The sequence below is a fragment of the Eretmochelys imbricata genome, chromosome 3 (genome assembly GCF_965152235.1).
Source record: "Eretmochelys imbricata isolate rEreImb1 chromosome 3, rEreImb1.hap1, whole genome shotgun sequence".
Classification (NCBI taxonomy): domain Eukaryota; kingdom Metazoa; phylum Chordata; order Testudines; family Cheloniidae; genus Eretmochelys; species Eretmochelys imbricata.
The window spans coordinates 149,838,286-149,865,268 of NC_135574.1; the positions used below are offsets into that span (position 1 = coordinate 149,838,286).

The window sequence follows — 26,983 nt, forward strand, 5'->3', positions numbered from 1 at the left end:
TGAGAAACACTGGTCTAGGGTGTTGAGAGGATGTGATCTTGCAAAACTCAAGTGTCTTCTCCATGGCCTTCTCAAGAGCTTCCCCCTCAAAAGTGTTACACCTCAGTAAGGAAGGAAGCTGTCAACTTAGATTTTGCACTTCTGAGCTGTAGCTTCAGCCAAATGTGTCTTGGGGCAACCATAGAAACTCTTCTGGATCTGGCATTGATGCTAGCTCTGTTCAAAGGCTTCATAACAGAGATACAAGAGCTCAAGCGGATCCACATATCCTTTTAATCTGGCTCTGCATGGGAGAGTTAGTGTATGGACTGAGAGAGACTTTTCTAGGTCCACTTGGAGGGCCTTGGAAATTGGAGTTAGTGGCAATTCTGAGGGTCAAAGGGTACCTAACAAGTCCTGTGTAGGACAAGCTTGTAGCTATACTTTTGTATCCAGTTCTTATTTTTGAAAATGTGGTAATCCCATACATTTATTTTCTCAAGCAGAGAAACCTTTTCTCTAACTGTTCTTCTAACCAGTCAGTTCTATTCATTTACAATCCTCTGTAATTTTTCAGTTTGTGTGAAATAAAGAAATCTAGGCCAGGAGGCCATACTTAAAATAGTGTGTGAGTAAGACTTATAGAATCCACTTGTCTGCTGGATAAATGTAAACTTTATGAGGGTGATGAATTGGACACAAGCATCAGAGATACTGAAATACATTTTTTGGCACATTTGAATATGGGGTGAGCTGATGAAAATCAAAAAGGCTTTGTCTTATTTATATAATGGTCTTGATAAGTTCTTGGTATATGTAAAGTTCTAATAATAGGTGCCCCTCTCTCCCATCTAATTTTATTTTTATATCATAGTTAAAAAAGAAAAGAAAATGAAAATGTAGAACTACAAATTTCCTGACTGTTTTTTGTTAAATAAAAGTAACATGCAGTATACTCAAATGGTATTTTTAAAGTTTTGTTTGGATGGCCTTGTCTAAGCTCATTTGCACATGCTGATCCAAATCTACTTTATCTGGTTCAAAAGGTGAAGCCCGATGATTCCTGGGGAGTGCTTTTTATCTCTTGGGGTAGGAAGAATTTTCAAGTACTAATTTTTACTCTCATTTGGAAACAAATATGTCAGTTAAATGTCAGACTGAATTTTAAATTATTTATATCTCTAGGTTTGTATTTGTCTGTCGAGTCCAGGAACATACTTGAGAATCAAACTGAAGGGTCACTGTTCCATTTATATCTGCCAATTTATATTATAGATTGTGCTAGCTTTTAAAGACACTAACACTGCTTAAAGAGCAAAAAAACTGCATGGACACTGATGTCTGCTCTGCGTTTTATCAAGATGCAGGCATTACTCTGAAAGGGTTATGCATATTCCAGTATTCTTCCAGTGTGGGGCATTTCTGCAGTTTCAGCAGTAGTTTTCAGAAATGTCTCGTGTGCAAATGTTCTGATATTTGAACTTGATATTTGCCTAGACTTTATTTTGTGGATTTCAGATGAGTCTTAGGAGCTAGGATGGAATCTCACCTACTTAAGGTTACTTCCAGACACTGATCCCCAGGTCAGCAGCATAAACTCCTACAAACAGTTATTTTCCTCTTGTTTGAACTACAGTGTTTTTATAATATTAATGGAGAAGTAACCTGGGTGTGAACTAGAGAAAGATCTGTGAAGTGGCTGAATTTGAGCAAGGTACACATTAGAAAAGGCAAAAAGAAAAGGAGTACAGTGTATTTTCCACTGAATGCATCCGATGAAGTGAGCTGTAGCTCACGAAAGCTTATGCTCAAATAAATTTGTTAGTCTCTAAGGTGCCACAAGTACTCCTTTTCTTTTTGCGAATACAGACTAACACGGCTGCTACTCTGAAACCTACCATTAGTAAAGGTAGACATGTTAAAGCACAGAGCCACACTTTCAAATTCTGATTTTTAAAAACAGATACAAATGATGCTTTTGGAGATATTTCAGTATAAATAAACCACCCAGGTTGACGGTTGTAGCACTCAGTTCTTTACTGCATCAGAGCTGAATGAATTGTATACTTTCAGTCTACTCTCACTGAACTTGTAAGGAAGACAATAGAAATGCACAAGTACTTTCTCAGGAAAGGAACCACGAGTTAGTTTGCTCTTTGTAGAGCCAATGAATTATTTTGGTAATCTCATTCTAGCAGTTAGATCTCCACCTACCTCAACCACCATGTGATCGAGCATAATTCTGCTTAGGCCTGGACAGGTTGCATGTGGCAGCAAATCAAGTTCCACGTCCATTGGCAATGCTGCGTGTGCGCTCAGTGGCAGAATAATCACTATATTCTTCACCCTGCACTGCTCCAGCCAAGATAGTTAAGGCATTGTACAGCTGAATTAAAAGAAAACAAAATTAACAATGACAAACATAATAAAATTGCCTTCCTGTTTTTTCAAAGTTGAAAAGAGACGTTAGTGGTCTGGCTGAGCTTGAATCAGTTTCATCTGAATTTGAGCCAGGCACACACTTGTAAAGGAAGACATAAGTTTTTTTTAAAGTTAAATAATAAGTTCTCCTTCCCACCATAGTCGTTCAACTATTCACCCTATTCATCTTCCCTACTACCTCAGTATACTGTAACTTCAACTTGGGTGTCCTTATGCACCTCCCTGCTGACTGTAAACCCCTTCCCTTTGTGTAAGTGATAGGATAAATATATGAAATAAGTAGCTGACTTTGACCTGTTGTCTGATTCCTGGCTTTATCGCATATTTCTTGTGTGAATTTGGACAAATCATATCTCTTTATGCCTAAATTTCCCAAGCTGCAAAATAGACACACATAATACAGCTTTGCAAATTATCATGAAAACGTAGCAAGATGGGCTCAAAATCTACTTACCAATGATGAATAACCTAATACATCATTCAACCGTGGTGGGGTGGGGGACACCCTCAGCTGAGTAAAATATGGTAAAGATGGGACAGTACTCCAAATATGGGGAGGGGTGGAGATTTAATTCTTTATAAAGCATTTTGAGATCTTCAGATGGGATGTGTTATAGAAGGTAAATTATTATCTCCCATCATCACCACCGCTTCCTCCTTCTCCTCAACAGCAAGCAATTCTTTGTATTTTAAAACTTTATTTAAACTTGCAAGTTTAAATAATATGGTATGGTTAGGAATCACCATTGAGGAAGTATATTTCCCTCTGCTGCATTAGTGGTAACGTATTAATACATACAGTTCTGCACAGAATATAATGGCTGCAGCGACACCAGCATGGCTATCAGTATAAATCCAATAGCAAAGTAAAATGAATGTGCATCCTAATATTAAATGTATGGGAATAAAATCTTATAATTGAAAGTTGGGTGTCTGTAACCACAGTGTTTATACCTGCTGCAGCTGACAGGGTTTGATATGGTCTTTGGGAATTGAGGACCAAGGAGACAGTCACACCAGTGGTGCAACCAAGATTGTATTATGCTCTGAACTGAGAGATTTAAATTGAGGAACAGACTCTAGATAGCCGTTCCTGAGTGCATTGCCAAGGTCATGAATTGGTTACCCAGGGAGGAGATGGAAATGAATGTATGGGCTGCATTTCTGCTGCTAGCTTATTCTTAGTTATTGTTAAAGTCATCAGAAGAAAGCTAGAAAATAACTAGGAACATTCCTGCAGAAATGCTCCCACAAGTCAAAGTGCAAGAGGGTCACACACATAATGAGAGATCAGAGATTAATCTTTATTGTGCTTGATGAGACTCAATAGAGTTGTTTTGGAATATCTGTAATGCATAACTAGGGCCCTATCAAAGTCATGGTCCATTTTGGTCAATTTCATGGTCATAGGATTTAAAAAATTCTAAATTTCATGATTTCAGCTATTTAAACCTGAAATTTCACGGTGTTGTAATTGTAGGGGGCCTGACCCAAAAAGGAGTTGTGGGGGGGGTCACAGGGTTATTGTGGGGGGGTTGCAATACTGCTACCCTTACTTTTGCACTGCTGCTGGCAACAGTACTGCCTTCAGAGCTGGGCAGCTGGAGAGCAGCAGCTGCTGGCCAGGAACGCAGCTCTGAAGGCAGAGCTGCCATCAGCAGCAGTGCAGAAGTGAGGATGGCATGGTATGGTATTGCCACCCTTACTTCTGCACTGCTACTGGCAGGGCACTGCCTTCAGAGCTGAGCAACCAACCAACAGCTGCCGCTCTCTAGCCACCCAGCTCTGAAGGCAGTACAGAAGTAAGGGTGGCAATACTGCAACCCCCCTAAAATAACCTTGTGACTGCCCTGCAACTCCCTTTTGAGTCAGGACCCCCAATTTGAGAAACGCTGGTCTCCCCCGTGAAATTATACAGATTTCACTGGTGGAGACCAGATTTCACTGTCCATGATGCGTTTTTCATCGCTGTGAATTTGATAGGACCTTATACATAACTAACTTTGAATTCTTTAAATTTAATATGTTGTTTGTTCTCCAAGACTTTTTAACCATCAATGTGGAATCTAATTTTGGGTGGAAAAAGAAAAGGAGTACTTGTGGCACCTTAGAGACTAACTGGATCCAGCAGGATAGTGAGTTTGTGTGTGTGGTTTTTGGAGGGGGGTGAGGGAGTGAGAGAACCTGGATTTGTGCAGGAAATGGCCCACCTTGATTATCATGCACATTGTGAAGAGAGTTGTCACTTTGGATGGGCTATTACCAGCAGGAGAGTGAGTTTGTGTGTGGGGGGGTGGAGGGTGAGAAAACCTGGATTTGTGCTGGAAATGGCCCAACTTGATGATCACTTTAGATAAGCTATTACCAGCAGGACAGTGGGGTGGGAGGAGGTATTGTTTCATGATCTCTGTGTGTATATAATGTCTGCTGCAGTTTCCACGGTATGCATCTGATGAAGTGAGCTGTAGCTCACGAAAGCTCATGCTCAAATAAATTGGTTAGTCTCTAAGGTGCCACAAGTACTCCTTTTCTTTTTGTGAATACAGACTAACACAGCTGTTACTCTGAATTTTGGGTGGAGCTCAACAATCAGTGGACTGATGTAGTAGCCTTAAAGTTCTTCATGTAGGAAAAATGTACCTACTTCTGTTCTAGTGGAGCTACCATTTCAGTTTCCTAACAATCACTGCGTATATTACCTATTTTTTTTGTTTGATTATATATAATTTAATATAAAATATATTTGTAGTTTTAGATATGGGTTCTGGTAACTATAAGTGAGTCTAACTTGGCCCATTCTTGCTTAGCTTAGTTTGTTTCCATGTTTTCCTGCTGTCGTTAGTACTCTGTGCTAGAAATAAACACTACAAAGACTCAGTAGCAAAATAAGTGGATTCTATTGCCAGTTGAAGGTTATGAAGAAAGTGAATGGCTCTGCTATACCTCTTCATACGAGGAAGGTAGTCTTTCCCTTCCATCTTGCACTGCCCGAAGAACCCTCTTTTTGTTGTTTTTTGTTTTAAACCCTTAGGAGTTTATAAGAATATATAGCAGAGGTTCCTAATCTTTACCATGATAGTCCTCTCCTAAGACCCTAAGAAACCAATCCATCTTCCTACTTAAATACTTCTAAAAGCATTGAAGGGGTTTATTGACCAGAAAAACTTAAATTAAAGGAAAGGTTCACTTTAACAAGATTTTAAAAATGAGGATGACGCAGCAACATAAAAAGTCTTCTGGGTCATTTAGGTGAAGGAGAGCAACATAAGAGGAAAAAAAGCTACCTGTAAAATATTCACTGTTCAGTGGAGGAGGTGTGTCTTTGCTGATCCACAAGTAACATTCATTCAAGGGAGAGGTTTGTGCACTTTCATTCTCATTTTTCTTAGGCTTATTTCTGCTTTCCCAGACAGGTCAGCCTTAACATTGGAGCAACTCAGAGTAATGGAAAAACTTTAACTATATTGCGGCATCGCTTAGAGAATCCTGCTCTAGTGTCCAAAGTATAAAGGAATTAGCAGACCTTGGATATATAATGTGTTAGATATATTTTCAGAGACCTTTACTGTAGCTAGTTAAGTATGAATCAGTCTAAGTGATACATCCAGGAAATCTTTCTGCCGTCTTCTCTTCCCCAATATTTCCCCATATCCTCCATGTCCTGTTCTTCTCTGCCCAAAAGAGCTGTAAAGTCTAAGCTGGGGTGGCCAACCTATGGCTCCGGAGCCACATGCGGCTCTTCAAAATTTAATATGCTCCTTGTATAGGCACCGATTCTGGGGCTGGAGCTACAGGAGCCAACTTTCCAATGTGCTTGGGGGTGCTCACTGCTCAACTCCTGGCTCTGCCACAGGCCCTGCCCCCACTCCACCCCTTCCTACCCCCTCCCCTGAGTCTGCCATGCCCTTGTTGGTCCCCCACCAAAGCCTCCTGCACACATGAAACAGCTGGTTGGGAAGGAGGGGGAGACACTGATTGGCGGGGCTGCCGGTGGGTGGGAGGTGCTGGGAGCAGGGGGTGGGAGGGAGTTGATGCGGGGCTCCTGACATATTACTATGGCTTTTTGGCAATGTACATTGGTAAATTTTGGCTCCTCCTCAGGCTCAGGTTTGCCACTCGTTGTCTAAGCGTATGTCTGCACTACAGAGACTATACTATGCTATGCCATTTACAATATGGGGTTATGACACAGCCTTCACTGCTACATTGGGTTTCTCCACCGGTATAGGAACACCACCTCCCAGCACTATGGTAGCTATGTCGTCAAAAGAATTCTTCCATTGATACAGCTGCATCTACTCTATGGGTAGGTCGGCATAGTTACGTCAGTCAGGGTGGTGGATTTTTCACACCCTTGGCCAGTAGAGCTATGTCAGCCTAACTTTTAGGTGTAGACTTGGCCTAAGATCGGCAAGATGCTAAACATGCCTTTTTAAAAAAACAGTCTGACTTATAATAGTGATTGTCTTCTAACTTCATATAGCAACCTTTCCCAAACTTTTCATAGTTGAACCCTGCTTCAAGAAAATTAAATCAGTTTTGCCTCTGCAACACAGCCATGTTTTGTCAAGGTCCTATCCGCTTTAATTTATAATACATTTTTCATGCCCCACCTTCCATCCTTTAGGAAACTAATTCATACAGGCTAGCAGCAAGGTGATGCCACTACCCAAGTTTTCTTCCTATTGGTTAAAAGGTAAGAGCAGAAACTACAATGTGTTTTGAAAAACTTCACATTGTTCTACTTGCTTTGTTACTAATATGGAAGTTTTTGGAACTTGTTCCATGCAGAACTTTTGGGAGCTGTCATCTTGTTTTAGTTATGGTTAGGGAAGAGGGGATGTAGGATTTTCTTGCCTAGAGATGTAGTGGTTTAAGTGAACCATCCCTGACCTGTCTAGGTGCTGAAAAAGGTGGAAATTGAACTGCTGGGTTAGCTACTGAGTTTGGGGTGATAAATAGAAAATGACATTCCATTTGCAGTAGGTTCAGCTTGCTATGCAAATAAGTGTGAAGTGAACTCTCGTACAGTGCATATGCACAGCGAGGTGGTATTAAAGTAATTCTTTTATGTGGACTTGGAAGCTTATTCCTTACTGATGCTGATAACTGAAGACAGTGAATGAAATCATTTTATGAAAAGTCTCATGAAACTCATACTAATAGAAGGGCTTCCCCTGGTGGCACAGATGAAGTAGTTTAATCTGTTCCTACTATACTTGCTTATCCAAAAAGTGCAAAGGATCTTTTTTTACTCTTTGCTCCTGCAGATCAATTCTAACTACTTTAAACAGAGTATGCTGGGTGGGTGAGAGAGAGAGAGAGCGAGCGAGAGCAGTGATTCAGCTCTGCCTGCAAGGATTATTCACACTTCAATTTACTTTACCTTTCATTACTTATTCTGAATTTTACCTGGCAATCCACTGTTACTTTCCCGTTGTAATGCCTATAATTGTTTGTACTCAGTGCACAGTTATCTATTGTTTGAGTAGAAGGGCTTTTAACTATTTCTTTTATTTTACTAGATACAAAGTAGTACTGTGGGTATATTTTAATATTTTCCCTAAAAGCTTTCCACGGATGGTTGAATCAGTCATATCACGCTCCTGTAACATCTTTAGCGTTCATCTAAAGGTGCTGCATGGAAAAATTATTAATAGCTCAGATATTTAGGAATAAGCAGAGTTAAACAAATACTATTTTAAAGGATACTGTCAAGTACTCTTGTAAAGAAGATTTTAATGTCTTTTGTTTGCTGTGATAAAACTGTAGGAAATTTAACAAACTATCTTAGAAGCTTGACACTGGCATTTTTTCCTGCCAGTTTTCTTCTCTGTTTGGTAAACATTTTGGGGTTTTTTTGCCTCTTTTTTTTTTTTAATAGAACTGAAATCAGTGTTGCCTTTCTGGAACCGCACCTTTAACATGGAGAGCACCTTATAAGGCTCAGTCAGCTTTGTTTGTTCTTCATTGTACCTGATGATAGGACAGTCAGTGGATGTTTGTAAATTGCTGCTGCAGGGCCAACAGGAGGAGCATAAAACACCTGTGGACGCTACAAAAATAAGGTTCCCAGTTCCATGGCCCTGAGACTGCTACACTTTTAGAAACATACAGCCTAAACACTGACCTCAGTGTCCTGATTTATATGCAGTACCGTAACACTGCAATAATTTAATTAGTGAAAAGTTTAGGCCCAAAATTTAAAACTCGGAGTTTAAAGTTGGCACTGTATTGCTATAGAGGATCCATTTAAGGGATTTCAGGTCCAATGGGCCCAACAGTAAGACTTGTAGTCCAAAGCTCTGGTATCTGGAAATTGCCAAAAGACCAGTTTCACATCTTCAGGAACTCGGGTGACACTGAGGGTATGTCTATGCTACAGAGACTATACCAGCATAGCTCAGTTGGCATAGCTCCTTAGAGTAGATGCAGCCTACAGCGACGGAAGGGTTTGGTGGAGGAATACCACCTTCCCAAATGATGTTAGCTCCATTGACATAGCTGTGCCTACGCTGCGGGTTTTGTAAGCATCCTTAATTGGGCCGTGGTATGTTTTTTTCACACTCCTGACAAACATAGCTATGCCAGTATAACTTTCCAGTGTAAACTGAGCCTGAGACTTATAGGGCATGAGTTTGTGAAGCGATAGGATCACTTTTCCAAACAATCAAAAATGTAATTGTTTCTTTGCCTGTGGTATATTGTTTATTTGTATTACCATAGCGTGTGAAGAGCCCTAAGTACCACTCTCTCCCTGTAGCCACGTCAGTGATGGAGAAAATACAGACAAGATAGATAATGACGCCAGCTTTTATCCTACATAATTTATGATTCACAACCTTTGGGGATTAAAAAGGTCCCTTCAACATCCCAAGGGCTACTTTGAGCTCAGACATATTTACTATGTAATAATAATTTGGTCCAAAGGAGTTGCATTATCCAAATTTTCCACTGGAGGGACAAGAATACATAATTCTTGGGAGACCATTTCCTCCCATGCTCCCCCCCCCTTTTTTTTTTTTTTTTTGGCAGGGAGCAGAGGAGGGGAGTGATTGGTATGTTAGGAACATCTTTTTTTTTTTTTTTTTTTTAACCCAAAAATGTACCTTGGCAAATCTACTTATTTTTATAGTACTATATTTCATTTCACAGTAGTTGGAATACTTGAGATGAGCTACTTTTGTATTTTGTGGGACTGAATGAATAATAATGAAAATGCCTGTAATCCGTACCAGAATGAATTTAATTTTCATACTTTTTTCCCCAACCAAACAATTTTATAAAATAGACATAACGTACGACAGATCATACAGGTGTCCAATATAACACACCACCTTGTCATGTTTTCTTGCTCGCATAGGGTTATGTCTACACTGTAGTAGAGAGTTACCCTCGCAGCCTAGGTAGACAAATTTGCGCTGGCGGGGCTTGCAATAGCATGCTAAAAATAGCTGTGTGATTGTTGCAGCGCTGCTGGAAACTTGGGCTAGGGACCTGAGCTCAGACCCACCCTTTGCCCTGAGTCTGAACTTGGGTGGCTAGCCCATACCTCTGCCAGTGCCGCAATGTCCACACAGCTATTTTTAATATGCTAGCGTGAGCCCCGCTAACACAAGTCAGGCTGGGAGACTGGCTTCCTGGTACAGTGTAGGCATATGCTGCGTGAGCAAGAAAATATGGCAGTGTAGACACACACCCATGAAGACTGAGAGAATTCTCCTTCTCTGCGGGCAGTTCTCTGTAATCTAGCACTGTGCATATACAGCAATGATGTTCAGTCCTTTTCCTAAGGAAGTATTCAAATGGAGAGGTACCTTCAAATATAGCAAGTAATTTAAGTGATAGCAAAGGTTGCCTGTATTGATGCTGTGTTCTGATTCACAGTGTTCCACAGTGAGAATTTAATGGGAATGCAGTTATTTTACACCTACTGAGTCTAGTGAAAAGTTTGCTTCGCTTGACCTTTTTTGGTTCATAAATATAGGTCAGTTTTTCTTTCCTTGGTAGTTTTTTGACACTTTGATGCATGGGGTATGGAAATTTTTGTACATGCATTAAGTTGGTTTTTTTTCTTGCGGAACAAGCAGCAGAATTTTGAAGGACACTTCTCAACAGTAACAAGGATTAAAGTGCTGTCTCTTCTGAAAGCCACTTCTGGTGCAGGATGTAAAAGTTTTCGATTAATGTTTAAATCTGTTTCTTTTTAGCTGTTTGGTTTTTTAAAAATGAGATTGGCTGAAGAAGTAATTTCAGGAATTGGGTTATTTTCATCAGACATGGACAACCTCTTTCTGACACTTCTCTTAGTTTGTTCGTGCAATGTTTACTTTATTTCCAGACATCCAGGACTATATTGCTGAACATACATATTCAGTATTCAACTGCTAATACAGTTTATTTCTGAATTTTTGGAATCTTCCTAAAAATAACACTTTCTCCAGAGTTAAAATTTTTTAAACTTTGAAAGCTTTACTTTCTAAAATATACTGTAAACTTCGATGTTACTACCCTTTCCCACCCTTTATAATCTCAAATATTTAGTAGAAGTTTGACTTCAAATATTAGTTTCACTTCCAGAATCCACTGCTTCACCATTTCGATCAGTTCATATCTTTTCAAATGTATTGAAGAGACCTTAACCAAATGGTTGGGACCTCACAGTCCATGAAAATACATTAGAGTCACTATCAGTGTAAATTAGACCTAAAAGTTGAATTTTGTTAAAAACAAGTTTCTATGGAAAAAAATAAGACAAATGGAAATAATCCCAAAATTAAAAAATAAATCCTGTGAAATTAAATATTAACCTGAAATGGATCCTGAAAATACACCTAACTTAACTCCTTTCATTGTTCAAGCTGAGGAATACAAAAAGAAAATGGAACCTCAATAGTGACAAGAAAAATGAATCTTTAAAGCCCAGTCACTTTTAATAATCAACATTATTACTAGTAATATGCATAAGGGACACCATATATGATTTAAGTAGTTTTTTAGAGTTAGTTTCTCCCCTTGACTCCTCTTTAGTCAAGATGTGTGAGTAAATGACCAATCTTGGTCTTTTGTTTTAAATCGAATTGTATCCTAATTATTTGTGCTTTGCCAAATCAGGGAATGAGAAGCTATGTCCTTTGACTTCCTCTGGCTCAATAGGAGCTCTGTTCAGCTAGACTCTGATATCATTCCAGGGGGTGAGACCAACTGGGGAAATTGTGGCTGCCTGAAGAGGCTGCAAATGCTTCTATTGGCACTGGCAGCTGCTATTTAATAAACTATCTAAAAATTCTACCCCAGTGAGTTTTTACCCCAAAAAGGGAGACGTGCCAGGCACTCCATGAAATCTATTAGGGATTTCATTGTTGCTACTGATTTTATGTGGAAGGCGCTCAGATATAGTGGTGATAGATGGCAGTATAAAACTCTAAAATGGTCGACGGAACAGGAAAGAGGTATACTTGTGTGCTACTCTGCCACCCCCAAAATAATATTATTGTGCACTTAAGGAAAGGCAGTGAATAAGCTCAAGGTTTTCACTGACTGGATTTGTAAGAGCTGAGAAAATTAGGGAGGTAACATGGGAGATGAACCTGGCATGTTTTCCCCTCTTAGTAGCTGCCTGCCCGAACAGCATTGTATAAGTGACTGACTCCCTCATCCACACAGTGTCTGTGACTGCTGTACATGAATGAGGTGGTGATATTAGGTGAAAGGGGCCCTCAATGAAGGGCCAGTATAAATTGAGTCTCTCAAGGTAGTTAACATACTTTATCCTGGGCCCTTTCTTTGGGGAAAGTAACATTCCCTGTCTGTGATGGGTGGGACAAAGAAAAATGTTGTCTACCTCTCCTCCCCGCCCTTCTTTTTCTTTTTTTTTTTTTTATAAATAATATTCCTGGGCCTTTTCCTCCTTTTCATCTCTCTTCTAGAGAGAAGTATAGGTTTGTACCTTTGCTGTTCTAAGGAAACAAGTGGGTGGTTGTGGTGTATGTTTAATATACCTAGAGCTTGATAACAATTTTTACTAACTTCAATGTGTAGTTAAGATACCTTAACTAGGACTGAGAAAAAGGCAAATGGCCAGCTAGCTGTCAGTTAGAACCAGAAAGATTCAATTTAACATAAAGACTTTTTATCCCTTGTAAAAATTATTGCAGTTTATATTTGAGGCAAATATTTGAGAATGCTTGAACTCTAAATGAATCTCATTGACAGAAAATGAGGAAAATGTTCGCTTTAATTGGAACTGTGTAGGCTGGACTAGAGAAATTAATTAAAAAAAATAGACATGTTTTGAAATTCTAGGGTTCTCTCTAGACATCAGAAAGGGCATGTCAAGGCGGGCTGTGAAGATACCAGCAGTACAAGAAAAGCTAATTGAAAGTTTTTTATTAAAACAATATTAGCTTCTACATGCCTTGTGATTCAAGTGTCCAGAGTAAATGTTAAGGATAATTAAATTCTGTATCCATCAATTAATAATCCAGTTTCCAAGAGCCCTCAGTTATTATGATATACATCTAGAAGTTCACTTCATTTTTAGTCCATTTCCTCAGACTGTCCCATGTTGCTAACTCCTTGGTTTGTGTGTGCGTTTGCTTATCAAGTTATTCTAATCACAGAGAGAATTTTTTCCCTTGTTACATACTGCATTTTGGATGTCTCTGTATTCCATGAAATCACTTTGGAACTGTGGGTATTTTTATTCTAAATCATCAGTGTAGTGCAATTATTCTAGGTGGGTACTTATACTTCAAGAATCCTAGAGGTGAAATCATAGAAATTTAGGGAAGATAAAGTGACTGCAGTCATTTTATCCATTTTGTATGTGTCCCAGCCAATACAAAATTGATACCTGCAATATATTCTCTAAAGTTTATCTTGTACATGTTTTAAATGCCTATGTACCAGGGCTTCCACCCCTTCACTTGAGCAGGTTCTACCAGGGTGGATTTGATTTAAATCAAATTGATTTAAATCATGATTTAAATCACTAGTCAGGAAGACTGGATTTAATAATGGATTTCTACATAAAAGTGCATTCTTGTTGGTTATTATAATCTTAATACATTTTCTTCACAACTCAGAGATAGATGTAGGTTTCATTTTTAGAAGGTACACGCTATACATTTTTAAAGTGATTTATTTTGAAAACTTTTCAGATTAGTTTTTCAGCTATATCAGAAAATGAATGATTGTTTGGGTATTTCATTTACCAAAGGTAATTGAAGCAGATATTTATGAAGTCATTGGGAGGTGAACTATCTCCAGTTCAACAGGTTAATCATTAATATTTGGAGGATTTTCTTGCCATGCTGTATTAGGAGGAGAACATCACCACACAGACATTTAAATTATTTTATTTAATTAAAACAACGTTAGGTTTTATGGATTTTTTCTTCAACAGCAAACATATAATATTTTAACAAAACAAGCATATGAATTTTTGAATTTAGTTCAACATTCAAGTTTTTTAAAATCAGGTTTGTTTTTGTTAAAATTGTTTTTAACTAAAATAGTTAAATTAAATATTAAAAACCAAAAACCAAAAATTAAATCAACTATGTCAGCCAGGTCAACATGAGAAACTTAAAATATTGGCTTCTGCAGCTAACTTGGTTGTCTTCACCTTCATTTTCCTGTTTGTTCATAATCTGGAAAAGAAAAACAAGCTTTCCTGCTTTTTCAGGTCCCAAACAATTTCTCAATTTATAATGAATTAGTCCAAAGGAAGAAAATATTCTTTCTACACCGGCAGAAGAAGCTACTGCTGTTAAAAGTGAGATTATCACTTCAACAGTCTCTGAATCCAAATGCTTAAGTGACTTCCACCAGTTCACTAGTATGACTTTCTTTAAAACATCATCAGCAAATATGTAATTTATTTGAGCATAAGCTTTCGTGAGCTACAGCTCAGCAAATATAATACTTGAATGGTTTGTATTCCCAAACTGGGTCTCTTTTACGGCTTGCTGCTGTTTTAGGTTTTCCCTTCTAGTGAGAGAACGGTATGGTAGATCTCAAATCGATGAAGGCTACACTCAGAAAGACCTCAAGACTTCTGGAATATGCTAGATTTATTTGCATGAATTTGTGCTGACCCTGTTACTGGTGAGTGGCAAAAATGATACAGTAAGTTACTTTTCAACAGCTGACAACCCAGACCATGTCTTTGTATTGTGAGATAGTTGTTGTTAGATGCTAGGGAAACTACTTTTTCATCACCCAGTCGATCCATTCAGTATTGCACAACTACTGTGGAGCATGCGGTGCTGTGGAAATGACATTGTTTTCAGAATAGCTATATTAGAAGCCTGGCTAAGAGAGTTCCTATAGATACTTCTGCTCACATATATAAATCCATTTATTGTCTTGCTATTTTTCAAATATTTACCTTTGGAATTATTAGTTACTTAGACTTTGGATATAAAAACTCTCCTGTTAATCCCATTGTTCAACCCAACTTCTTATTTGCTTCTGTTTAGCAATTACTCTTATGCATTGCTGCACTTCCCTTAGTAATAGCTGAATATACTAAAATCAGGGCATCCTGGTAATGAAGCAAGGATTTCCTGAGCCAAAATATCAATCTCACAAGATTATGTAGGGAGTAAAATAGCCACAAGGGAGAAGACTTGATATTTTTACTCATACGGAAGTTTCTCTTGAGAGGAGAAGGAAGATGAAAGTTACCTAAAAGCACAAGTGTCATCAAATTTGATACTGAGAGAAAAAATAAGTATGTTCTATGTTGTGTCTCCAGTAGTTGCACAAAAGTTAAATATGATATCTGTGAGCAACTTTTTATGCAGTTTAACCCAAATTCCTGGTCATCCAAGAAACAGGATGAATACAAGTACTTCCAGGAATACAGCTATCACTTTCACTTATATTTCTGACTCTAGTGTGATATAGTCCCACTGTTTGTGGTCACCTTCATTTTGCCTTTGTAGCATCACTTGTTTTTTGAGCTGTTTTGTCTCCCTTTCTGGTGTTTGAAGAGAAAAATTAAATGTGAAAAACCTAGGTTTTTCACATCAAATTACTGTTCTATCTAAACTCAAGTTAGTATTGCTGCTACATTGTGTTAGAAGGAAATATAACAACATAGGGAGTGCAAGCAGACTTAAAATAAACAAAGACTGAATTGAACAGACTAGGGACCGAATGGCTAGGCAGCAGTTCTGCAGAAAAGGATCTAGGGGTTACAGTGAACGAGAAGCTGGATACGAGTCAACAGTGTGCCATTGTTGCCAAGAAGGCCAATGGCATTTTGGGATGTATAAGTAGGGGCATTGCCAGCAGATCGAGGGACGTGATTGTTCCCCTCTGTTCGACATTGGTGAGGCCTCATCTGGAGTACTGTGTCCAGTTTTGGGCCCCACACTACAAGAAGGATGTGGAAAAATTGGAAAGAGTCCAGCGGAGGGCAACAAAAATGGTTAGGGGACTGGAACACATGACTTACGAGGAGAGGCTGAGGGAACTGGGATTGTTTAGTCTGAGGAAGAGAAGAATGAGGGGGGATTCGATAGCTGCTTTCAACTACCTGAAAGGGGGTTCCAAAGAGGATGGATCTAGACTGTTCTCAATGGTAGCAGATGACAGAACGAGGAGTAATGGTCTCAAGTTGCAGTGGGGGAGGTTTAGGTTGGCTATTAGGAAAAACTTTTTCACTAGGAGGGTGGTGAAACACTGGAATGCGTTACCTAGGGAGGTGGTGGAATCTCCTTCCCTAGAAGTTTTTAAGGTTAGGCTTGACAAAGCCCTGGCTGGGATGATTTAGTTGGGGATTGGTACTGCTTTGAGCAGTGGGTTGGACTAGATGACCTCCTGAGGTCCTTTCCAACCCTGATATTCTATGATTCTATGAAGCCTCCATGGTAGAAAGAACCTTTCAGTTAGCGAATGGAGGTTCTGCATCAGATGCTCTTGTAATATGTTACTAGATAGTTGAGTAGTACAGGAAATTAAGCCTCTAATAGTTTGCTGGAAGCTTTGTTAGACTCCAGGTATGGTGAGCCACATTGCACATGCATAATGTAACTTTAGTATGTTGCATTAGGGAAATTGGATTCCTCATTTACTCTGGCTGGCCCCGCTCTTGCAAGGAATCTGCATGCCCGTGCTTTCAAGGCCCTTCACTATGTACGGCCATTTACATCTTTGACTTTCTCTCTTCCTTTCATGTCCTCCTTGCCTCCTCTGCTCTGTCAACAATGCCAACCTTGCATTAAAACCCCTCCTAATAACTCAGTGAGTGAGTAAAGACTATAAATATGTTTTAAAAATAAACATTTACTAAATGTCCATAAATTGAGTATCCATATTCTGTCCATACACACCCCACCCTTTCTGTTTGTGTTTTTTTCATTTGTTGCCTATATTTGGGATGCCCTCTACTGTATGTGCTGCTAGTTCACACACAAACATGCTCATAATTACAATCATCTCACCCTCCCTCCCCTTTCTAAATTTGTTTCATCACCCAATTGCCTCTTATTGTTATTGTCAGCTGCTTGAGGGACTATTTTTTTTTAACTACATGTTTGTATAGCGCCTAGCGTAATGGGGCTGTAGCAAAGTGAGACTCACTGGTGCAGCGCCTCCTGCTGGTTGTCTTGGGAATTAGCTCTCCAGTGTATGGAGTGCCCTTTGCAGGCCAGTGTCTCACCTGCCGCTGGCCCCGTGTCCCTCCCGGACCCCAGTGCTGTTTACCTTGGGGTTCTACCCCAGCAGTACCCCCTCGCTCTGTGTCTCCCCTCCCAGGGGAGACCCCCAACCCTCTAAGCCGGGGTGGGCAAACTTTTTGGCCTCAGGGCCACATCAGGTTTCCAAAATTGTATGGAGGGCTAGTTAGGGGAGGCTGTTTCCCCAAACAGCCAGGTGTGGCCCGGCCTCCGTCTCTTATCTGACCCTCCTCCTTCTCGCCCCCTGTCGGCTCCCCCAAGACTCCTGCCCCATCCACCATCCCCTGACCCCCCTGGACCCCCCCCAGCCCTGACTTCCCCCTGCGACCCCATCCAACCCCCCCTCTCATTCCTGACTGGGCCCCCCCCCCAGAACCCCTGCCCCCTGTTCCCTGCCCTCTGACTGCCCCGACCCCTATCCACACCCCCGATCCCTGACCACAGGCCCCGGAACTCCCCTGCCGTCTACCCAACCCCCCCATCCCCTTACCGCGCTGCCTGGAGCACCGGTGGCTGGCGGCGCTACAGTCACGCTGCCCAGAGCACCGGGTCAGGCCGCGGCTCTGCAACTGCGCTGCCCAGCTGCCCAGAGCTTTGCGCTGGTGATGTGGCTCTGCGGGGGAGGGGGAACAGCGGGAGAGGGTTTGGGGCTAGCCTTCCAGGCCAGGAGTTCAGGGGCTGGGCAGGACAGTCCCACAGGCCGTAGTTTGCCCACCTTGCCTCAGTGGCTACTGCCAGTCATCATCTAGCCCCTGCTCACGTGAAAGCCCTGGTGGTTTTTCGCCTTCCTCTGCAGCGTGGGGCACGGGTCACTTGCTGGAGGATTCTCTGCACCTTGAAGTCTTTAAGCCACGAGTTGAGGACTTCAATAGCTCAGACATAGGTGAGAGGTTTTTCGCAGGAGTGGGTGGGTGAGATTCTGTGGCCTGCGTTGTGCAGGAGTTCAGACTAGATGATCATAATGGACCCTTCTGACCTTAAAGTCTGAGTCTGTAGTGGCCACTCATCATTGGCAAGGGGTTAGGACCCTCTGCCTTTGCCTATTCCCAAGCTGAAATTCTGCAGCCCCAGTACCTCTGTAGGTCTCCAACAAGGCCTGCAGCCTGGGGTTTTACCAGGCTGGAGCTCCCCAGCTCCCTTGCCCTATTCCCCAGCACTGCTCCACTTCAGATATCTTGCTCCCAGACAGCTAGCCCTTCCCACTCCAGGGCTAGAGAGTAAGACTCTTCCAACTCCTTGCCCCCAGCCCTCTTACAAGGGCCATCTGGGCCCTAATTAAGCTGGCTACACCTGTGGTCAGCTACTCACTCAGATGTTCACTGCTTTTCCTAGCCACAGCCCTGCTCCTGGGCTGCTTTTAACCCATGTTCTGTGGGAGTGGGGCAGGTGCCCCACTACAGGGGCCCTGATCCTGTAATACAAATAATTGTCTAAATTCTACATTATAAACCCCTCAGGGTAGGCTCTTTGTCTGTTTACCTGTAAGCTGCCTAGCACATCCTTTTGAATAGTATAAAAATACTCATAATCCAGCAAAAAGAACAAGGACTACCTCTGGCACCTTAGAGACTAACAGATTTATTTGGGCATAAGCTTTCGTGGGTGAAGTGGGTTTTAGCCCACGAAAGCTTATGCCCAAATAAATTTGTTAGTCTCTAAAGTGCCACAAGTACTCCTCGTTCTTTTTGATGATACAGACTAACATGGCTACCACTCTGAAACCTGTCATCATCCAGTGTGGAGTCCAGTTGTCTTTCCAGGGTCAGAGGCTGTGGTTTTATTCAAATGTGTATTTAGGGCACATAAGTGAAAGTGGAAGATTGGAATGTAGCTTATTGTCCTAAATGCAGTCAAATATGAATGGCACTTGAGATGCTTTTAATATGCAGTGAAGCAGAAAAGTTCAATAAATAGTTTATTTTGATATTTCATAACTTGGAGCAAAACCCTGACTAATCTGAGGTAGGAGTATTAACTGTTTTTCCAGGCACTTAAAGAAAAAAATGAAATGATAGAATAATTTAAAATAAACAGTACAGTGTAGCAATTTAATGTCATAATAATCATATTCCTTCTCATACAGTACTTTCAACATATGCATTCTTTTAGACATTAACCATTTTCTGATTAGACTAGAATAAGGTAAAGTCTCTTGTGCATGTTATTGTGGTGCTAATGGATTGTTAGACATTTGCTGTAATGCTACCACGTTAATTTATGCTCTGTAAAAGAACGAGGTACTCTTGCAGGGAAAACTGTGTGCTCTGCACAAAAAATGCTGCATAAGAAGCAAATGTTCTCCAAATAACTTTTTTTGCTAGTTTACACCTCAAACCTCTAGTTGCTGTAGGAATGAAAAATCAAAGGACAGTGTAATTTCAGCAATAAACCAGATTAATTAATTACTTGTAAGACTTTTGGTTAGGAATTTAACTTGGCTGATTCAAATATTCAGTTTTGGTAACACTAATACTTCTCATAATGCATTTCATCTGTTTGAACACACCACCCTGCTGGTTACAAGATCAATACTTATAATAATATCAGATACATCTAACTTTTACTCTCAAAGCACGCAAAAGATAGTGCTTAAATTCATGGCCTTTTGGTCTCAGCTCTGCTGCTCTCGGTTCATTATATGGTAACAGGTAAAGACACTGACTTGCATAAATTCATTTATATTATAAAATGTAGACACAACTCTTTTTTTCAGAATTCTCCCTCTGTATGATAGATATATCGATATTGTTTGTAGTGTTAGGCATAAGTGCGCAAAGTTCATCTGACTAGCAGGTAATGTACCAGGAACCAAATGATCCTACATAGTTTTACATAAGTGTAGCAAATTACAGAAATTACAGCCACTTTCATAAATAACAAGGAGGTGAGGCCTTAAGATACTGTGCTGCAATATGTATTTTATCTGAAATGCTTGACTGAACTGAATGCTGGAACTGAGACAACTGTTGTCTTATGGTGGGATGTCAAAGAATTTGAAGTACTTGCATAGTATTTCTAAGGCCACTGAACAGTTCATATTAAATCTTTCCCTTAGTCCTAGTGTTTGAGGATCAAATGGGGAAGTTGGAAGGTACAGTAAATGTTTTCCCTTTACCTTATCTCTGTACACTGGGATTAGAGAGAGATGATTACACTGGTTTGGTAGTCTTCAAATCACAGTTGGAGGCTGTGTGGTGTGTCTTTCTCACTTGGAGGACTAGAACATGAAGCCATGCTTATGCTTGTTTTGACTTGATGATGAATGGGAAGAGGGAGAATTCTGACTCCTGAACAGCCTGTTTTAAGGCTGGAGTCTAGTTCATTCTCTCCATGGAGGATCTAAACTAATAACTGAATCTCTGCTGTTTGGAAATAAATGTTCTGAGTTAGATTAACTGAAGAAAATTAGAGAGACAAGGCGGGTGAGGTAATATCCTTTTTTTTTTTTTTTTTATCATCCTCAACATGAAGAAAATTAGTAATTCTAACTGATTGCTTATATATATATAGGTTGTTCCATATGGTGTGTGTGTGTGATCCTGTTGCATGTAAATACTTAAGTAACCTGAGATATCAAGAAATTTTCCTTTCCTTTGACATTCTCAGATTATTAAACAGCTGACACAAGATAAGGCTGCATTTAGACTTCTCTCCCCACTAACCTAATTGTGCTACTGTAACATCATATAGGGAACAACCCTTAAAAATACAGTTAGCTTCCAAAATCTTGTCAGTTTATCCTCTTTGGGGGTTGGCAGCTGCTGGCTGTAAAGAAGACGGGAAGTTTCTGCCAGCAGCATTTGTTAAAGATGAAGGCTGCTGCATGCTGTATGGTAGAATTTTGTGACCGGGACCTGGCCCACAAGCTGCACTTTATGCATCTCTCTTGGATAATTTCCTTTTACTCCTTCAGGCAGAAAGTCTTTAGTTTGGGGGGGGAGGAAAAGAGAGAGTGAGGAGTATGCACATTTAAACTGATGCCAGTAGAATCCTGCACTTTGAAGTGTACTCTGTAGGGAGGAGGGCCAGTGCATAAAGTCTTACTGCTGGGGAAAGAGAACCTAGTATGGGACAGTCAATAGGCAGACTGTGGGCCAAATCTGGAGTGTCAGATGCTTTTGAACAGATCACAAAATCTTGTTATTTACTACTTCTTATTATCATCATCATTATTGTTGTTGTTTTTTTTATATTATTTTCTCTGGAGTCTGGACCTTGACTATACGTTGACCAAGAAATTTGGATCTTGACAAAAAATAATTCATTACTTTGACACTGACCTACTATCTTCCTTGTATACCTCTCAGTACTAGTTGAAACTCACCAGGGTACTTCTGTAGAAAGTTACAAAATAACATTTCAATATAGGATACTGGAGACTACAGAAGTATCAGTGTAATAAGGTAGATTTTTAGTCATGCATTATTTCGCATATAGTTCTCACTTTTCAGCATAGGGAAAGCAACAATGAATGTGGAGCAAAGAAAAGTCTTCTGTATGCAGACCATTTTCATTTAAATAAAGTTTTTTAAATGATAACAGACCACTTGGTTCTCACCAGCTCTTAGTCTGGCTTTGTCTTGTTAAAGCTATTAACTGAGCGTATCATCATATAGAATTTTACTGAGATTTTAATCAAAAGAATAAAAACTAGGCTGTTGATTAATCACAGTTAACTCATGCAATTAACTGAAAAAAATTAATCATGGTTAAAAAAATTAATTGCAATTAATCACAGGTTTAATCACACTGTTAAACAGTAGAATACCAATTGAAATTTATTAAATATTTTTGGATGTTTTTCTACAGTTTTAAATATACTGATTGCAATTACAATACAGAATACAAAGTGTACAGTGCTCACTTTATATTATTATTTTTGATTACAAATAGTTGCGCTGTAAAAATGATAAACAAGAAATGGTATTTTTCAGTTCATCTCATACAAGTACTGTAGTGCAATCTCTTTATCGTGAAAGTGCAGCTTACAAATGTAGATTTTTTTTTGTTACATAATTGAACTCAAAAACAAAACAAATGTAAAACTTTAGAGCCTACAAATCCACTCAGTCCTACTTCTTGATCAGCTAATCGCTAAGAGAAACCAGTTTCTTTACATTTACAGGAGATAATGTTTCCCGCTTTTTAGTTACAATGTCGAGTGAGAACAGGCATTTGCATGGCACTTTTGTAGCCGGCATTGCAAGGTATTTATGTTCAAGATGTGCTAAGCGTTCGTATGCCCCTTCATGCTTCGGCCACCATTCCAGAGGAAATGCTTCCATGCTGATGATGTTCATTTAAAAAAAAAAACTCGTTAATTACTTAGTGACTGAACTCCTTGGGGGAGAATTGTATGTCTCCTGCTTTGTTTTACCCACATTCTGCCATATATTTCATATTATAGCAATCTCAGATGATGACCCAGGACATGTTGTTCTTTTTAAGAACACTTCACTGCAGATTTGACAAAATGAAAAGACGGTACCAATGTGAGATTTCTAAAGATCACTACAGCACTCGAATCAAGATTTAAGAATCTGAAGTGCCTTCCAAAATCTGAGAGAGATGAGGTGTGGAGCATGCTTTCAAAAGTCTTAAAAGAGCAACACTCTGATGCAGAAACTAAAGAACCTGAACCACCAAGAAAGAAAATCAACCTTCTGCAGGTGTCATCTGACTGAGATGATGAATATGAACATGCGTCTGTCTGCTCTGCTTTGGATAGTTGTCAAGCAGAAACCGTCCTCAGCATGGACGCATGTCCTCTGGAATGGTGGTTGAAGCATGAAGGGACATATGAATCTTTAGCACATCTGGCACGTAAATATTGTGCGATGCTGGCTACGACAGTGCCATGCGAATGCCTGTTCTCACTTTCAGGTGACATTGTAAACAAGAAGTGGGCCGCATTATCTCCTGAAAATGTAAACAAACTTGTTTGTCTGAGCCGTTGGCTGAACGAGAAGTAGAACTGAGTGGACTTGGACTCTAAAGTTTTACATTGTTTTGTTTTTGAATGCACTTTTTTTGTACCTAATTCTACATTTGTAAATTCAATTTTCATGATTGAGATTGCACTGCAGTACTTGTATTAGGTGAATTGAAAAATACTGTTTCTTCTTTACAGTGCAGATATTTGTAATAAAAAATGAATATAAAGTGAGCACTGTACACATTGTATTCTGTGTTGTAATTGAAATCAATATATTTGAAAACATCCAAAAATGTTTAAATACATAGTATTCTATTATTGTTTAACAGTGCGATTAATTACGATTAATTGTTTTAATCACTTGACAGCCCATAAAAACTCTTTCAGAATTGGCAGCATCCACCTAACTGTTTTGCTAGCAGCTTGGGCTTAACTAACTTCAGATAAACTCAACATTTCTGAATTTACTGCCCGTTTTGGGGATGTATGAGTGAGATCGAGGTGATCCATAAGTTACCTGCATTAACTGAAGCTCTGATTCAAAGAAACCAAATGCAATTCAATAAAATATATAGAATATATTTATACACACTAACAAGACTAATTCAGTTTGTCATTAATATTTGCAGCTGCACAATTAAAAATTGGAGCACTACACTTAATATGAAACATTTCATGTTTTTAATATATACATTGTTCACATCAGCATTAAAAATGCTAAGTGTATGAAAAAATGGATCTTGCATTGTATCTTAAACTATCTTTATTACCAGTACAATTTTCAGTAATTAGCTGTAGTTACATGTACTGAAGCTGTGTTCTGTTGTTCATTATTTGTTAGTTGTATCTGTTGATTTCTGTCCAAACTACAGTTGTTCAACTATGTTAAGTAATTTAATGCCCTTGTGCTGCTGGATCTCTACTAATGTATTTTGTTTTCTAATATACAAACTCTGTTCTGATGCTGTGGGATCTTAATATCAACAATGGTCTGGTCTGGGAGGGCTCTTTTACATTTGAAAGACTGATTCTAAAATAGTAAACTAATGTGTACCATTTGACATTTTCAGAGCACTAAGACACTTTTTTGTGAGGCATATAAATACAGTGGACACACTTTCAAAAAGTAGGAAATTTTAAGAGATCTTTGTCAATGCTGTCCTCTGTCTTTCTAGTAAGCAGCAGAATCTTTGAAAATGGTAGAATTTAAGGGCTCCTTCTCTGTTACCACTTTACAGATGCAGGCCATCAAAGATTGCAACTTGGATATGGTAACATAATGAGTGAGTGGAATGAATAGCTGGTTTTCAGTCCAATGTTCAGTCTTCCAGACCATGCTTTCACCATACTACTATTATTACCAAAATCAGAAATGTAGATTACATTAGGGAGTTCTGCTGTTAGATATTTACTTATAACTTTTTTTAAGGTAAGAAAACTCATTTAAATGCTGTGGGGTCTAGGGAAGATACACAATGAAGTTGTGTTGCAGCCTGTTCACATTCTAGCAGAACCCAGAAATTATTGTCTTACTACAGAAGATCATTTGATCAAAAGCTTATGTGATACATTTAAAAGCTCCATATGGAGCCTCTGTCTCTTTGATCAACCAAACACTGCAAAAAAAGCTAACTGCAAAGTCTGCTTGATTCAGATGGACCAACAGCAAAGATTGCATGCACCAAACTACTTAACATGTGGAAATCCCAGTTTCTATTTTAGACCACCTGCATATTTTTAATTCTGTGCATTTTGGTGATGGTTTTTGATGGCACCAGTCTGTCATCAGTAGGACCTATATAAAACCTTCTGCTGGCAATTTTTCAGTTGAATTTGTATTCCAAAAGCAGTGTGGTTTAGAAGAACTAAAATCTCTTCCAACTGCTTCGGAGCAGCAATTCCCACATTTTTCCTGCCTCCTTTTGTCTGCTTTGAAGAAACCATTACAAAAAAATAGACATGTTCAGTTACCACACAAAATGGAGCAAGTGTGAGTTCTTTGTGAGCTAATTGGCTTGCCAAATCTGCTAGCAGATCCTAATGAATAAAGAATACAGTTCTGAATGTAGGACATCGTAGGGCCACAATGGCTAAAAGTGTACAATTGTTAAGTAGACTCTGCTGCAGTCTGGCTGCTCAAATCTGCCAGCTGTTTCAATATTAAGCTTCTGGGGAATGACATTGCTGAATGATGAATTTTTTGTCAACCTTTTGTGCCCAATTTCAAACAGGAAAGTTTATCAGTGGGGTGTAAAAATGAATAGCCTTTCAGAAAACCCCCCAACTTTGCTGAATGTGCACGCTGAACAAATAAATAGCTTTGGGAGATGTAGTGTACAGCCACTGTTAGTTATATTGTCATAAGGGGTCTGTCAGGACTTGCATTATATGGATTAATTTTTAAAGTTTTAAAATTCACCTGTAAATACTTTTTGTGGATGAAACTTAGTAGGCAGCACAGCCCAAAAGCAAAATATTTGTACCTGTTTTGCAGGGAGAGAATAAATCAGCTGAGAATTTTTGACTTGTAGGATGTTAATATTTTTCTTAATTTCTATTATTATAACTTCAAATTGACTTTTTAAATGGGTTTTGCAGATCACTTGTGTAGAATATGGAGTGTAACCATTATATATTTTGTTCCATTGCTCAAGGGTTGTAGGTACTTCCATTTCCAAGATGTGTACAATACAGCTTAATTGTTGTGCAGTGCTTTGATATAAATCCGTCCTAAAACATTTTTTATCTAATCTCTACTCTGTCCTTCCATTTGCAGGTAGAGAGCATTTAGTGCAGGCAGGATGTACACCATGAGTGCCCAAGTTTCCCTAGCAAAGCGTCAGATTGGTACTCAGCCAGGAGCTCAAGGGCCGTGCTCACAGTGAATCAAACATAGCTGCCAACAGTTCTCATTTGACCAAGACATTCCCAGGGTTTCAAAACCCATCTGTGACAACTGCTATCCCTGCCAATGTCTCAAGACTGTGCTGTTGCAACAGGTGAAATTTTTTCTCTGAGCTGCTTCTTGCTAGGCAGGAGCCCCCTCAGACCCTGGCTGATTCCTCTCTAGCTCAGCGGCAGAAGATCCAGCTTCATGCCCCTGGCAGCTCACTCTTGGGCCCTGTCTAGATTAGAAATATAGATTGTTTGAAAATGTTAGCTAGCATGATTTTAAACATGATTTTGCAGCTACTCTGGACACAGGTAACTCCTTTAAAAATATATTAGCTGGCTGGAGATACTATATATATAGGGATAGTCTAACTGAGAGCCTAAGGAGTGATCTCAACTAGCTAATAATTTTTAGAAAAGTTCAGCTGTGTTTAAGTTAGTGTTTGAAAGACATTAAAAGTGTTAGGTAACATGTTTTTAAACACCACCTGTTTTCTTAGTCCAGGTAAGCCCTGTGTCTGCACTAGGTGCTAAGTGGTGGTTAAAAATATTGTGACAAAGTTCCTCCTCTGCCTCAGTGGGTCCTGCATTTATTGGTGGATTTGCTTGCCTCAGAGATTCACGGCAGCCCTCAGTTTGGCCACTCTTGCTAGTGGCTCAAACCTGCCGTCCACTCAACTGACCTCATCACTGGCCAGCATGGGGAAACGGAGAAAAATCCCCTCAATCTCTGTGTCTCACCTAGTGGGCCGGGGAGAGGGCAGATCCCTTTCCAATTTAGACCTTCCCTTCTGGTGTTTCTCACAGACCAGATCAGCTCCTCCTGTGTCCGATCAGGAGTTAGGCGGATGCGGGGGGGAACCCGGGCCCACCCTCTACACCAGGTTCCAGCCCAGGACCCTGTGGATAGCGGCTGTCCACAATGTTCCCTGTATCAGCTGCATGACAGCTACAACTCCCTGTTAGATGCTCTGTTAGACCAAGATCCCTGGAACAAGGACTGTCGTCTTCTTTGTGTAGTGCTAACCATTCTGTCAATACTTGT

General features: G+C 39.7%; 1 protein-coding gene across 1 annotated transcript in view; it reads left to right on the forward strand.

Annotated features, from left to right (window-relative positions):
• Window positions 1-26,983, forward strand: part of ZFAND3 (zinc finger AN1-type containing 3) — a 244,140-nt gene that overhangs the window by 136,316 nt on the left and 80,841 nt on the right. The window lies entirely within an intron of this gene.